This window comes from Lissotriton vulgaris, chromosome 1_2, assembly GCF_964263255.1.
Source record: "Lissotriton vulgaris chromosome 1_2, aLisVul1.2, whole genome shotgun sequence".
NCBI lineage: Eukaryota > Metazoa > Chordata > Amphibia > Caudata > Salamandridae > Lissotriton > Lissotriton vulgaris.
In genome coordinates this window covers 296,418,049-296,431,160 of record NC_141686.1, presented here as the reverse complement: position 1 = coordinate 296,431,160, position 13,112 = coordinate 296,418,049, and the positions used below count along the sequence as shown (strand labels likewise).

The window sequence follows — 13,112 nt, the reverse complement described above, 5'->3', positions numbered from 1 at the left end:
GGGACGATGCAGCAGGGTAGCAAAGTGCTAGCCTGTTGATAATCCCATGGGCTCATTACTTGTTTAAGTTACCATGCATTGAATAGTGATGCTATACTGCTTCTGAGCTGAGTTAATTTTATACCTCACGTGAGCATGACGGTAGTGTGGCAGCTGTGCTTTTTAGACCACTAAAGTTCATTTAGAAGCACAGACATAAGTGCTTTCCTCCGCTCACGATAATGTGGCAACCATAGTGTCACATTTGAGGAACTGACATGCCACACATAAACACACCGCAGGCATGGGAATGCCACACATAAGCACACTGCAGGCATGGGAATGCCACACATAAGCACACTGCAGGCATGGGAATGCCACACATAAGCACACTGCAGCCATGCAAATGCCACACATAAGCACACTGCAGCCATGGAAATGCCACACATAAGCACATTGCAGCCATGGAAATGTCACACATAAGCACACTGCAGCCATGGAAATGCCACACATAAGCACACTGCAGCCATGGAAATGCCACACAGAAGCACACTGCAGCAATAGAATTGTCACACATAAGCAAACTGCAGCCATGGCAATGTCACACATAAGCACACTGCAGCCATGGAAATGTCACACATGTACAGACAAAAAACGTAGCAGCTACGGCCTCCCCACCACGAAAGAGTCAGATCTACAGAAACCAATGCTGCTGGATCTCCGTGCTATATTCAGTGCTGCTGAAAGGCCACTAAGTAGGAAAACCTGGGGAGGAATTCATCATTCACAGGGCAGGGATCAGTGAAAAAGACGACAAAGTGTAATTGGAAAAAGTGCTTTGTGGGGCGTCGGTTTAGTGGGTTCGGGTGGGGGCAGGGGGTGTTTTTGTTTTTGACAAGTGTCTAAGAAACTAAGGGGGGCTTGAGGGGAGTCTTTGCTGTCTCCTGGTTGGAACTAATGGGTTTAAACTGTAATCTCATCTCAGCCCCTGATTCACTGTGTGGGAATGTCACATGCTTGTTTTTTGGGAGGGCTGGGCCCTGAGTGGGACCGTTTTTTACCAGTTTTTTTTACTTCTGGTAAATTAATCAGTAAAAACAAACCTCCCACCCAGAGCTCCTCTTGGCAGCATTTCTTTTCCCTCCTGTTAGCCCTTTTTAGGTCTCACCTGAGCCATCGCATGCGCTGCCTCTGCAAGACATTTAGTAAGTGGGTTTTCAAAGTGCTACCACATGCTTTTGCTGGCCTTAATCTTGTGGTTACGCGCGCGGGCACGCGCACAGCCGCCATCTGCCTTTCCGTCATGCCTCATTAAGCACATCGCTTGCGGCACCCTTCAAGCACAATCACTTTTTCCTGCTCCCGCGCATGTGCATCACTAGCGTGTTTTTTTTTTAATGGCGGCACCCTTCCAGCGCGATGACTTTCACTTTTTCCTGCTCCCCGCGCGCGCGCAGCACTAGCGTAATTTTTTTTAATTGCTTGCGCCACCCTTCCAGCGCAATCACTTTCACTTTTTCCTGCTCCCGCGCGCGCATCACTGGCGTGTTTTTTTATTTATTTTATCGTCCCTTTTCTATCCTGGTATCTATTATGTATTTGGAACTCATTATATTAACGTTAGCATGGTGCTGTTCTCTCCGCCTCTGTCTCTCTCACTTCCTTGTCTGATACTCACTGTCCTAAGTCTCTGTTAAGTGTGGTACTTAGTGATCCGTACGATTCTGTTAGGATTCACTCTGCCGAGTGCTTTTTAAAAAATGTTATCGTCCCCTTTCTATCCCGGTATCTATCATGTATTTGGAACTTATTATATTAACCATAGCATGCTGCTATTCTCTCCGCCTATTGGAGACCCCTAGGACCCACCCCAATGTCACTCCTTCCATCTACGTTGGACACAACCACAGCTGAGGCTTGAGTCACCCTCTTCCTCTCCCACCTCTCCCTCCCAGCTTTAAAGACAGCTCTGGATTTCAGCCTCCTCACACAGGAGTTGCGCTAATGCTCCTCCACCCTGTTCTCTGAATACTAACCACACTGACACCACCCTCCCCCTCCCATCTATATAATGATCTGTTCATCAAATGTAATTATATGAAATAAAACGTTAGTTTGAACCACTAAAGTCTCCAGCTCCATCTACTATTTTCTTACACGTCTCTGAATGTTCAATAAACAATTCTCATTTAGATGGAGGGTGAATTTTTCTTACATGGTCATCCAGCAAACCTGGCATGGAGCCAGCTCCCCGAGAAACACTCCTGGTCTGCGTAGGCTCAACACTAAATCACTCTTTCGAATATGAAAATATGCGTTTGCATAAAAAGAGTTTTGGTTCAAAAAACCCCTGTCTTACAGGGACTACAATTTAATAAAATAGATTTGAAAAAATTGCTGACTTTGCAAAGTCTTTGACAACAATTTGCGCAGCAACAATGAATGAATAAGTCATCGTATGGTTGCCGCCACCTGCAACATGGGTCTGAAGTAACAATGATAAATGGTTACAGTGTAAAGTGTAGCACGTTTCACCCCAGTTTTCAGTGCTGCCTTTCTATCTCCATTTTCAAAGCCTCTTCTACACTTCGATAGTGGACGCAATCTTAGTCCTTGCACGGTTCTTGGATGTGGCGCTTAAGGCATGGACATTCTTAGCAAATCAGAATTTCCTACTTTTGGCTCAGCTAAAACGAGCTGCACGTCTCATATGCCAAGGACTTTTTTCATTAGACTAAACGTGAAATTTTCAACATTCTGCATAATTTAAAATATTGTGTGAATTTTTTGCACAAGAGAATCTTTTTCGAATAAAAACATTTTTTCACAGCGCAACATTTTGTCCTTGAACAAGACATTGAATCCTTGAATAAGTCTTCTGCCGGTATCTCGTTTGACTTCTGTGCAAGATATTCCTTAATGAAGAAAAGTTACTCAAGATACTGGCTGAATCAAAGGCGTCTTTTCTGTTTATCTGTATGGCTATCCTGCGTGCCTGCATTACCAAGGATTGGATTTCTCTAGATCCTCTGCTATTTTCTTCTTGGAGGTCGCAGCTTTTGGCTATGTACAATGTAGAGTCTGCAATTTATAAAACCAAGAATAGTAGAAAGAGGGCAAGAGGGTTAAAAATATGGGCCCCTATAGCAGATTGGATTTAATGATTTAACGAATCATAGACGAGCCCGGTTCTCTTGGCTGTATCTGTTTTTCTGTATTGTTATTATTGTATATTTATTAATGCATCACCATTTTCTTTTTTGTTTTAATCTTTTGTTTATTCCCTGTTTCTTCTTCATTTTTCCCGATGATGAACTCTGTAGAATCTTGCCTTCTTTCCGATGCTGTTTTGATACACTTATTTTACTCTTGTACACCTTCTGTTCCTTGCATAAAAAAAATCCAATACATTTTTTTTTAAATAAAAAAAAAAGATACTGGCAGAACCAATTTTAAGTAATTTCATTAAAAAAAGTATTGGCATAGCCAATAGGTCTCGCCTTTGGGACCTTATAAGTGTTTAGCCATGCAACAGATGATGTTGTTGCATTAAGGAAATTGTGCTGCATAACTAAATACTTAGAAGGTCCCAAAAGTGAGACCTATTGGCTATGCCAATGCTTGTTCTGACTTTAGTTAGTTCTGGCGCCAGCGGTTGTGAGGCAGAACGACTGCAACGCACAACGCTTGTGCATGGTGGGTGGGTGGCCTATTCTTACCGAAATATCCACCCCAGCTGAGTGGCCCCCAATGACTGAAACAGGAAAACGGAATCGTGTTTGGGTCGTCGTAAGGAAGTAACAGGGGGTGGGAGAGGGAGGTAAAAAGATTTGGTGTCATTTTATACATTTCAGGGATCCGCGCAAAATGTTTTTTTTTAAAAAACACTTTGCTCAATACAATACCACAATGGCAAAGCCCATAGGTCTGGTATGGCACGCTGGATCGATGGTCAACTTTTTTGTTTTTTTTACTTCAAGCATGGAATAAAATGAATAAAAAATAAAGAGAGCATGCCACTGCCTACACATAGCACCCTATGCTTGTTTTATTAGCTTTCGTCCAGGAGGGATGCTTTTGGGCACCTCTCTTATGCAACAAAACTGGGGCTGCTAAGTTTTAACTTATGCTGCCAGCATGAATCATGTCTAAAAAAACTTGGAAATGAAGAGTTATAGCCTCATCATTAACTAAAGACAGCTCACTGACAGGCGTGGGAGCTCCTTGTAATACTGTGCAGTCTCGTTGGTAGATGTCGGCTTAAGAAAATACAATGTTGGCGTACCCAGCATAAAAACATTGACAGGAGATATTCATTTATTAACGATGCACTTCAGCCAATTATATAGATAGCGTCACAAACCTAACCTGCCACATAAAATGCACATCTCACGCCCATGGGCACTGTCTTATTCCAGGACAATCTCAGTGGTCTGTAGTGATTTCTGTGACTTTTAGATATAGAGGTTCCTCTTCACACATTAGCTTTTGGTCCACAGCTGACAAATATCACACATGCGGCTCTTGGACCTCGAGATCTTCTTGACAGTGAATAGAAGCTCCTGCTCTAAGTGTGCCAGGACCTGCCTACTGTGTGCAGTCGAAAAGAAACAACTATTTGCGATGCAATGGTTGTAGCATTTGGTACAGTTTGGGCTATTGGCATTGTACATGACAATGCTTTTTATTTATATGTTTTAAAACCTGCTAGCGGTGCATAAACACGAACTTTGTACTTGCAGTCATTGCTTACGAGAAGTAAGGCTGTCAGTAACTGCGCCTCTTTTACTGCCAGTCTTGCTTCTCATAAGCAAGGACTTCACGTTCAAAGTGCGTGTTTATGCACCGCTTGCAGGGTTTCAAAACATAAATAAAAGGCGTTGTCATTTACAACGCCAATAGCTCAAGCTCTGCTAAATGCGAAACCTATTGCATTGCAAATGCTTTTTTTCGTATTTGCTGCACCCACAAAGGAAAATGGTGGCTGCTTTTCGTATAGAGCGCCTTGCTGCTCTAACTTTTAAGTGGCCGCCCCTTTCCCCCACAGCCCTTGTTGCCCAATGGTGACGTTCTATCACCTTTTATTATTTTTTTGTAAATTGGAATACTGAGTGCTGCACTTGCTTTGGGGACACCGCGCTCTGTTTATTTTAATTTGTTTTACTTTATTGGTGAGCTTGGTGCTCACTTTACGGACATTGCTCTCTACAAAATAATACGTCTTGCTTTTGCCAAAGTCTGACCTATTAGTATTGTAAATGACATTGTTTGATATGGAGGGGTGGTAGGTCTTTGTGTCAAAAGTTGTACACATTTTTTAATGAATTAGTCAAGTTGAGGCTTGGCGAGATACTTGAGAATTGCTTAAACTAGTATAATATTAATTTAGATAGAATTGATTCATATATGTCTCAGACCTGTATTTTGCTTTCAGCCCTGGCACTTTATTGCATACAGATTGCAGACATCCACAACAGCTTTGACAACCAACCCGGAAACCAACCCACCCTACCATCTGCTGACCATCTTCCCCCCGCAAACACCCTCGACGCCTGGAACCCAATCTCCACTGAGGACACCATCCGCCTGATGAATTCCATCCACTCTGGATCCCCCACAGACCCATGCCCTCACCACATCTTCAACAAAGCAGACTCCGTCATAGCACCTCACCTCCGAGACGTCATCAACTGCTCCTTCAACTCCGCTACCTTCCCAGAAGACTGGAAACACGCTGAACTCACCGCCCTTCTGAAAAAACCCACAGCTGACCCCACCGAACTCAAAAATTACCGCCCCATCTCGCTTCTTCCATTCCCGGCCAAAGTCATCGAGAAAGCCGTCAACAACCAGCTCGCCGCCTTCCTCGAAGCCAACACATCCCTCGACCCCTCACAATCTGGCTTCCGAGCCGAACACAGCACTGAGACCGCCCTCATCGCAGCAACAGACGACATTCGAACTCTACTGGACAATGGAGACACAGTCGCCCTCATCCTCCTCGACCTCTCTGCAGCATTCGACACAGTCTGCCACAGCACCCTTCTACAACCCCTCAATAACATCGGAATCCAAGGAAAAGCACTCAAATGGATCACCTCGTTCCTCACCGGAAGAACCCAGAGAGTCCGCCTTCCTCCATTCAAGTCCGAGGCCTCTGAAGTCATCTGCGGAGTACCTCAAGGATCCTCACTCAGTCCCACCCTCTTCAACGTATACATGAGCCCCCTCGCGGCCATCGCCCGCCAACACAACCTCAACATCATCTCTTACGCGGATGACACTCAACTGATCCTTTCTCTCACCAATGACCCCGGCACCGCCAAAACTAACCTACACGAAGGAATGAAAAAAGTCGCCGAATGGATGAAACAAAGCCGTCTGAAACTGAACTCAGACAAAACTGAAGTCCTCATCTTAGGTACATCCCCCTCTGCTTGGGACGACTCCTGGTGGCCGGAAGCCCTCGGAAAAGCACCCATCCCGACAGACCACGCACGGAACCTTGGCGTCATCCTGGACTCTTCACTCTCAATGAACAGACAAGTCAGCGCCGTATCCTCTTCCTGCTTCAACATTCTTCGCATGCTCAGAAAAACATTCCGCTGGATCCCCTCCGAAACAAGGAAAACAGTCACCCACGCTCTGGTCACGAGCCGACTGGACTACGGAAACACCCTCTACGCAGGTACCACCGCTAAACTCCAGAAGAAACTCCAACGAATCCAAAACGCCTCAGCCAGGATCATATTAGACATCCCACGCAACGAACACATCTCTGGTCACCTTAAAGACCTCCACTGGCTTCCCGTCAATAAGAGGATCACTTTCCGACTGCTTACCCACGCACACAAATCACTCTACGACATCGGACCAGACTGCCTCAACTCTCGACTGTCCTTCTACACCCCCTCCCGCCAACTACGTTCTTCCAACCAAGCCCTCGCCACTGTACCTCGCATCAACAAGACCACCATGGGAGGCAGATCCTTTTCATACCTGGCTGCTAAAACATGGAACTCACTCCCCGCTTACCTTCGCCTCACCCAGAACCACCTAGCGTTCAGAAAGCAGCTTAAAACGTGGATATTTGACAAATAACCCTCCTCCCCTTCCTAAGCGCCTTGAAACCCTCTGGGTATGTAGTGCGCTATACAAATTATATGACTTGACTTGACTTTATATTTTACTAATTAAGCATTGCAGGCTTTTATTTGAGACTTATATAGCTGCAGAGTATTGACGTATGGAACTTGCAGCTTGCTTGATTTTGCATAAGCGGGTCTTGTTTGGGGGTTTTCTCTTCAGCTGAATTTACACTTTTTGTGTTTGGTGAGTAATTTTGAATTTAATTGCAGATAGTTTGGAGATAATTCATTCAAGCGAAGGAGTATTTAGAATATAATTTTTTATCACATGGTTGACATGTTTTTGGGCATTTTTTAAAGTTTGCCATTAGCCCCGTCACTTCGTGTTTTACAAATCAATTACTGGATATTTGGGACCTCTGTGGCTGCAGAAGAGTGCTGGAGAGTAAAACGTGACATTTGCTGCTTGTTGATTTTTAATATGCAAGTCTGCTTATTTAATTGCAAATGGTTTGAAGACAATTCATTCAAGGGAATAAGTATTTAGAGTCTACTTTCTCATCACATTTTTGACGTGTTTTTGGTCATTTTTAAAGTTTTCCTTTTAGCCCCAGCACTTTATGTTTTACAAATTAAACCCTGAAATATACAACATGCTTTCCAGTGTCTCTATGTGCAGGGTACAACACTTTTATTTAGGACTTATGTGGCTGCAAAGTGCTAGAGCTTGGAACTTGCTGCTTGTTTCTTCTTTGATAGGCAAGTCCAGTTTGGTGCTTTTCTCTTAATCGGCATTTACACTTATTGTGCTTGTATCGAAGGTTGTATGCTTTTTGGGGAGCAGCTAGGCAGAAAGAGCTGGAGTAAGTCTAATGTTACTAAATAGGCAGGTTAGCATAGATTAGCATTAAAATAGTTCCAGGCGTCGGGGTGTGGGCCCATGATGAGTACTTCTGTTTTGTTGGTGTTTAGTTGAAGGCAGCTGTTTTCATCCATTCGGCGACGGCTTCCATGCCTTCTCGAAAGTTGTGTCTGGTGGTGATGGGTTCGTTGGATAGGGAGAGGATGAGTTCTGTGTCGTTTGCTTATGACACAATTTTGAGTCCGTAGTTTCTGACGATGGGGGCGAGCGAAGCCATGTAAACGTTGAAGAGCGTGGGGCTGAGAGATGACCCCTGGGGTACTCCGCAGGAGGTTGGTGTAGGGTCCGAGAGGAGTCTGACCCGCTGCGTTCTGCCAGAGAGGAAGGAGCAGATACAGTTGAGGGCCTTGTCTTGAAATCCCTGCATCATGGAGTCAGTGTATTAGGGTGCGGTGAGAGACTGTGTCGAACGCCGCTGAGAGGTCGAGGAGGATAACGGCTTGGGGGTCATTCAAACTTGAAGCCCTTTGTATGTTGTGGTTGTTTTGAATGGTTAAAATCTGCTTCCTCACATGCCAGTGTCCTGTCATCCCACACTGGGATCCTCTTGGCCCTATCGGTCTGTCAGAAATGCCCAACAGGTGCCCTGCCTAAACACAAGCAGATCTAACCATGGCGCCATTTGACGATGCCACGTCAAACGTCCCGGGATAGTATGTTTTCTTTGTTAGTCTATTCCTAAATTTTGTCCCGAACTATGAATACTTTAAAACTCATTATTAAGCAAGCTTTTCTACTCGTTGTGCCATTATCTTTACTTTCGACTTAGCAATTTTAGAAGAGAAATCCTTGTTTGACACCACTCTTCCTAAAGAGAGCCCAGTCTGACGCTTCCATTTAAAGAGAGATTCATATATGCTACACCTATTTGTAGAGAGATGCCTGTCTGATCTTACAATTCATCTGACACCACTCTTCATAAGGAGATCCCACTCTGATCTTTATTCTGGTATGTAGATCCCCACCTCAGACTACAGTTGGTCGAGTGATCCCAGGCTGATAATAATATATGTCGACAAAATCCAGCCTGATGTTACTATTAGTAGAACCCTCCCCGGCTGATAGAACAGTTTGGTACGGAGACGCCTCGCTGATGTTACTATTCACCGACAGATCCCAGTCTGATGTTACTATTAGTAGAGCCCTTCCCGGCTGATAGTACAGTTTGGTACGGAGACGCCTCACTGATGTTACTTTTCACCGACAAATCCCAGTCTGATGTTACTATTAGTAGAGCCCTCCCTGGCTAATAGTACAGTTTGGTGGAGACGCCTCGCTGATGTTACTATTCTCCGACAGATCCCAGTCTGATGTTACTATTAGTAGAGCCCTCCCCGGCTCATAGTACAGTTTGGTGCAGAGGCGTCTCGCTGATGTTACTATTCACCGACAGATCCCAGTCTGATGTTACAATTAGTAGAGCCCTCCCCGGCTGATAGTACAGTTTGGTACGGAGACGCCTCGCTGATGTTACTTTTCACCGACAGATCCCAGTCTGATGTTACTATTAGTAGAGCCCTCCCCGGCTGATAGTACAGTTTGGTGCGGAGACGCCTCCCTGATGTTACCATTCACCGACAGATCCCAGTCTGATATTACTATTAGTAGAGCCCTCCCCGGCTGATAGTACAGTTTGGTGCAGAGGCGCCTCGCTGATGTTACTATTCACCGACAGATCCCAGTCTGATGTTACTATTAGTAGAGCCCTCCCAGGCTCATAGTACAGTTTGGTGCAGAGGCGTCTCGCTGGTGTTACTATTCGCCGACAGATCCCAGTCTGATGTTAAAATTAGTAGAGCCCTCCCCGGCTGATAGTACAGTTTGGTACGGAGACGCCTCGCTGATGTTACTTTTCACCGACAGATCCCAGTCTGATGTTACAATTAGTAGAGCCCTCCCCGGCTGATAGTAAAGTTTGGTGCGGAGACGCCTCACTGGTGTTACTATTCGCTGACAGATACCAGTCTGATGTTACTATTAGTAGAGCCCTCCCCGGCTGAAAGTACAGTTTGGTGCGGAGACGCCTCGCTGGTGTTACTATTCGCTGACAGATCCCAGTCTGATGTTACTATTAGTAGAGCCCTTCCCGGCTGAAAGTACAGTTTGGTGCGGAGACGCCTCGCTGGTGTTACTATTCGCTGACAGATCCCAGTCTGATGTTACTATTAGTAGAGCCCTCCCCGGCTGATAGTACAGTTTGGTGCGGAGACCCATCGCTGGTGTTACTATTCGCCGACAGATCCCATCTGATGTTACTATTAGTAGAGCCCTCCCCGGCTGATAGTACAGTTTGGTGCGGAGACACCTCGCTGATGTTACTACTCAATGATAGATCCCAGTCTGATGTTACTTTTAGTTGAGCCCTCCCTGGTTGAGGGTACAGTTTGGTGCTGTGTTACTATTCACCGACAGATCCTAGTCTGATGCTACTATTAGTAGAGCCCTCCCTGGCTGAGGGTACAGTTTAATACAGAGATGCTTCACTGATGTTACTATTAATAGAGCCCTCCCAGGCTGATAGTATATTTTGGTGCGGAGGCGCCTCCCTGATGTTATTTTTCGTCGACAGATCCTAGTCTGATGTTACAATCTGGAGAGAGATCTTTATTCAATGATATTATTCACAGGTAGATTCCTGTCTGACGCTATAACCCGGACACAAATAACTGTCTGATGTTGCTATTTTTAGAGGGTTCCATACCCGATGCTAGCATTTGTAGAGAGATCTCTGTGTGACACTACCACTGAGAAAGAGATGTGTGATTGTAGGAAAATGAGGCAGTATCTGTGAGGCCTGCACAAATAACATGACTACATTTGTCCTTCACTGGGAACCAAACAGCCAATTGTAGTGCCTGCCTCTCAGAGGGTAGCGTTGCAGAGCAGTCTGAGGCTTACTCAAGGGAGGTGGTGTGGGCTAGTAATCGCCATTACAGCTGCCCAGGAAGAACACTCAATAATTGATTGTCCATTCTGTACTTTGCTTTATAAAAGTAAGAGTACATTTATTAAACACACACTACTCAATACTATCCACCAATTTACAAATATACATAAGTTGTTAGAATTACTTTGTGACATTGCATAACATCTCCGCCCTCCTGCAGGGGGGTGGGGTCTAGTACCACCACTCCCATGTATGCACAACATCTTGCCCCCAAATGCAGTTAGTTGCACCTAACCTGGAGCCAGGGCCCTGCGCACTGGCATCTTCCCAGCGGCGACCCACCCCGTTACCTCAACAAGCATTTAAAATAGGTACACCTGCTCTGCTGACACACAACCCTGACGGAGCATTTCCTACAGACCATGACGTATACCCCTCTGTATCTTAAGGGCTACCAGTCTGGGATCTTCACCTAAGCGCAGCAGCAAGAACACATGCTTAAGCATCACTTTAAAATGACAGTACTCCTCACATTCGTTGGACATTAGAATGCCTTGCAATTACAGCCCCTAAAGGCATCACAGATGAAATCACAGGATTGCGCATATACAGACAGACCCTCAAGCAGGAATGTCTGGCAACATTACCCCACTTTGCTTATGACAGCACATTACACCGGTACTTCACATTACACATGTGACCTTCGGTTCCTCTGGAAGATATAACATTAGTAAATGCACTATGGGTGCAATTACACCTCTTCACCTCCAGGAGATGCCCTTCTCCAGACATTCCCAACTCAGCATTTCACTCCTTGAGGCAGTCCCTAAAGCACCCCAACTCTAGAACAAAAGTTCTAGCCATGGGGATGCAGATGACTCCTTGCTGAGCCCTTTAGGGTTTGTGCTTCTTAGTCCCCATGAGACTTAGGGAAGGACTGCTTCACGTTTTGCCGGGGGAGACTGCGTTGCTCCTGCAGCTCCCCCTGAACCCTGTCACACATGTGGTGGGGACCCTGTCCTCCTGGAGCTACCACAAGCCGAGAGAGCCCTGGCTTTTCCTTGCAGGCGGTCCGGGTCTGCAAGCCATTATGGGGCGCTTCTCTTTAGCTCGGCATATTAGAACAGCGGCTCTCCCGATGTTCCGGGGAGCGGCGCGCAACTTGCACTTCTTTGCAGGGGCCCAGTCCCACCCACACCCTCCCACCTCACCATGCTCATTGGGGGGGCCCGGTCCCACCCAGACCTCGAGGTTGGTGGAGGCGACTCGGGGAGCCCACCCTGGCCGCTCGGTGGGTTGTCAGGGGCCCAGGTCCCACCCGGGCCCCTTGCCGGTCCTCTCTTGCTTTCAGGGTCCCCACAGGCTCTCCAGGTTGGAGGGCAGTCTGGGTGAACCCACCCCTGGCTTCCCCCTCCGGCTCCCCGCCCGGACAGCACCCTCACGTGCTGCCGCGGGAGCCGGCACCACAGTTCTGGTCTACCCACTCCCCCGGGCAGATGCGAAGGACAGCGCCGGTCCAGCTGGTCTCAGTGGAGTGCGGCGGCACCCCCCCTCCTCCCTGCAGCCGCGGGGGAGTGCGACGGCACTCCCCCGTCCTTCCTTCTCACTTCGGGCCCCGGAGATGGGGTCCCTGGCCCCTTGGCCATATCTTCACGGGGAGAGTGACGCCGCTCCTCAGCTTGGCTACTTTTGCGCGGGCCAGGGTGGGCTCCTGGCACCCCGCTGCCACCTCTTCATGGGTAGCGCGATGGCGCTCCCGGCTTTGTTTCGGGGCTCGGAGATGGGGTCCCGGGCCCCTGGAGACCTCTTCACGGGGGAATGAGACAGCGTTACCCGCCTACTACTCTGCAAACGGGGCCCGGATTAGGGATCCCGGACCCCTCCCCCTACACATCTTCCCGGCTTCATGCTGGGCGGGGGCCAGTGTGGGCTCCTGGCACCCCGCGGGGGCACCTTCACGGAGTGCGTGATGGCGCACCCCGACTTCACTTCTTTAAGGGGCAGCCCCCGGGAGGCATTCTCTGAACCGGCGGCGGAGCCCCACGCACTTCATCGTCGGTTGGCCACAGAACAAAGGTTGCCTACCTTCCGTGGGGCATATCTAAGCCCCCAGGGGTCCGATCTTCCTGATTTTGGACTCTTCTTGCTCCTGGCAGTGCTCCCCAGCCACTGGAAGCACTTTCCTTCACCTTCTGGGCCTCTCAGAGGGAGGATTCAGCAGGGAACTGTCTTCACT

At 47.3% G+C, this 13,112-nt stretch overlaps 1 protein-coding gene across 1 annotated transcript in view; it reads left to right on the top strand.

Moving 5' to 3' along the window:
• Positions 1–13,112, top strand: part of RHOD (ras homolog family member D) — a 123,319-nt gene that overhangs the window by 35,079 nt on the left and 75,128 nt on the right. The gene's annotated exons all lie outside the window — the stretch shown is intronic.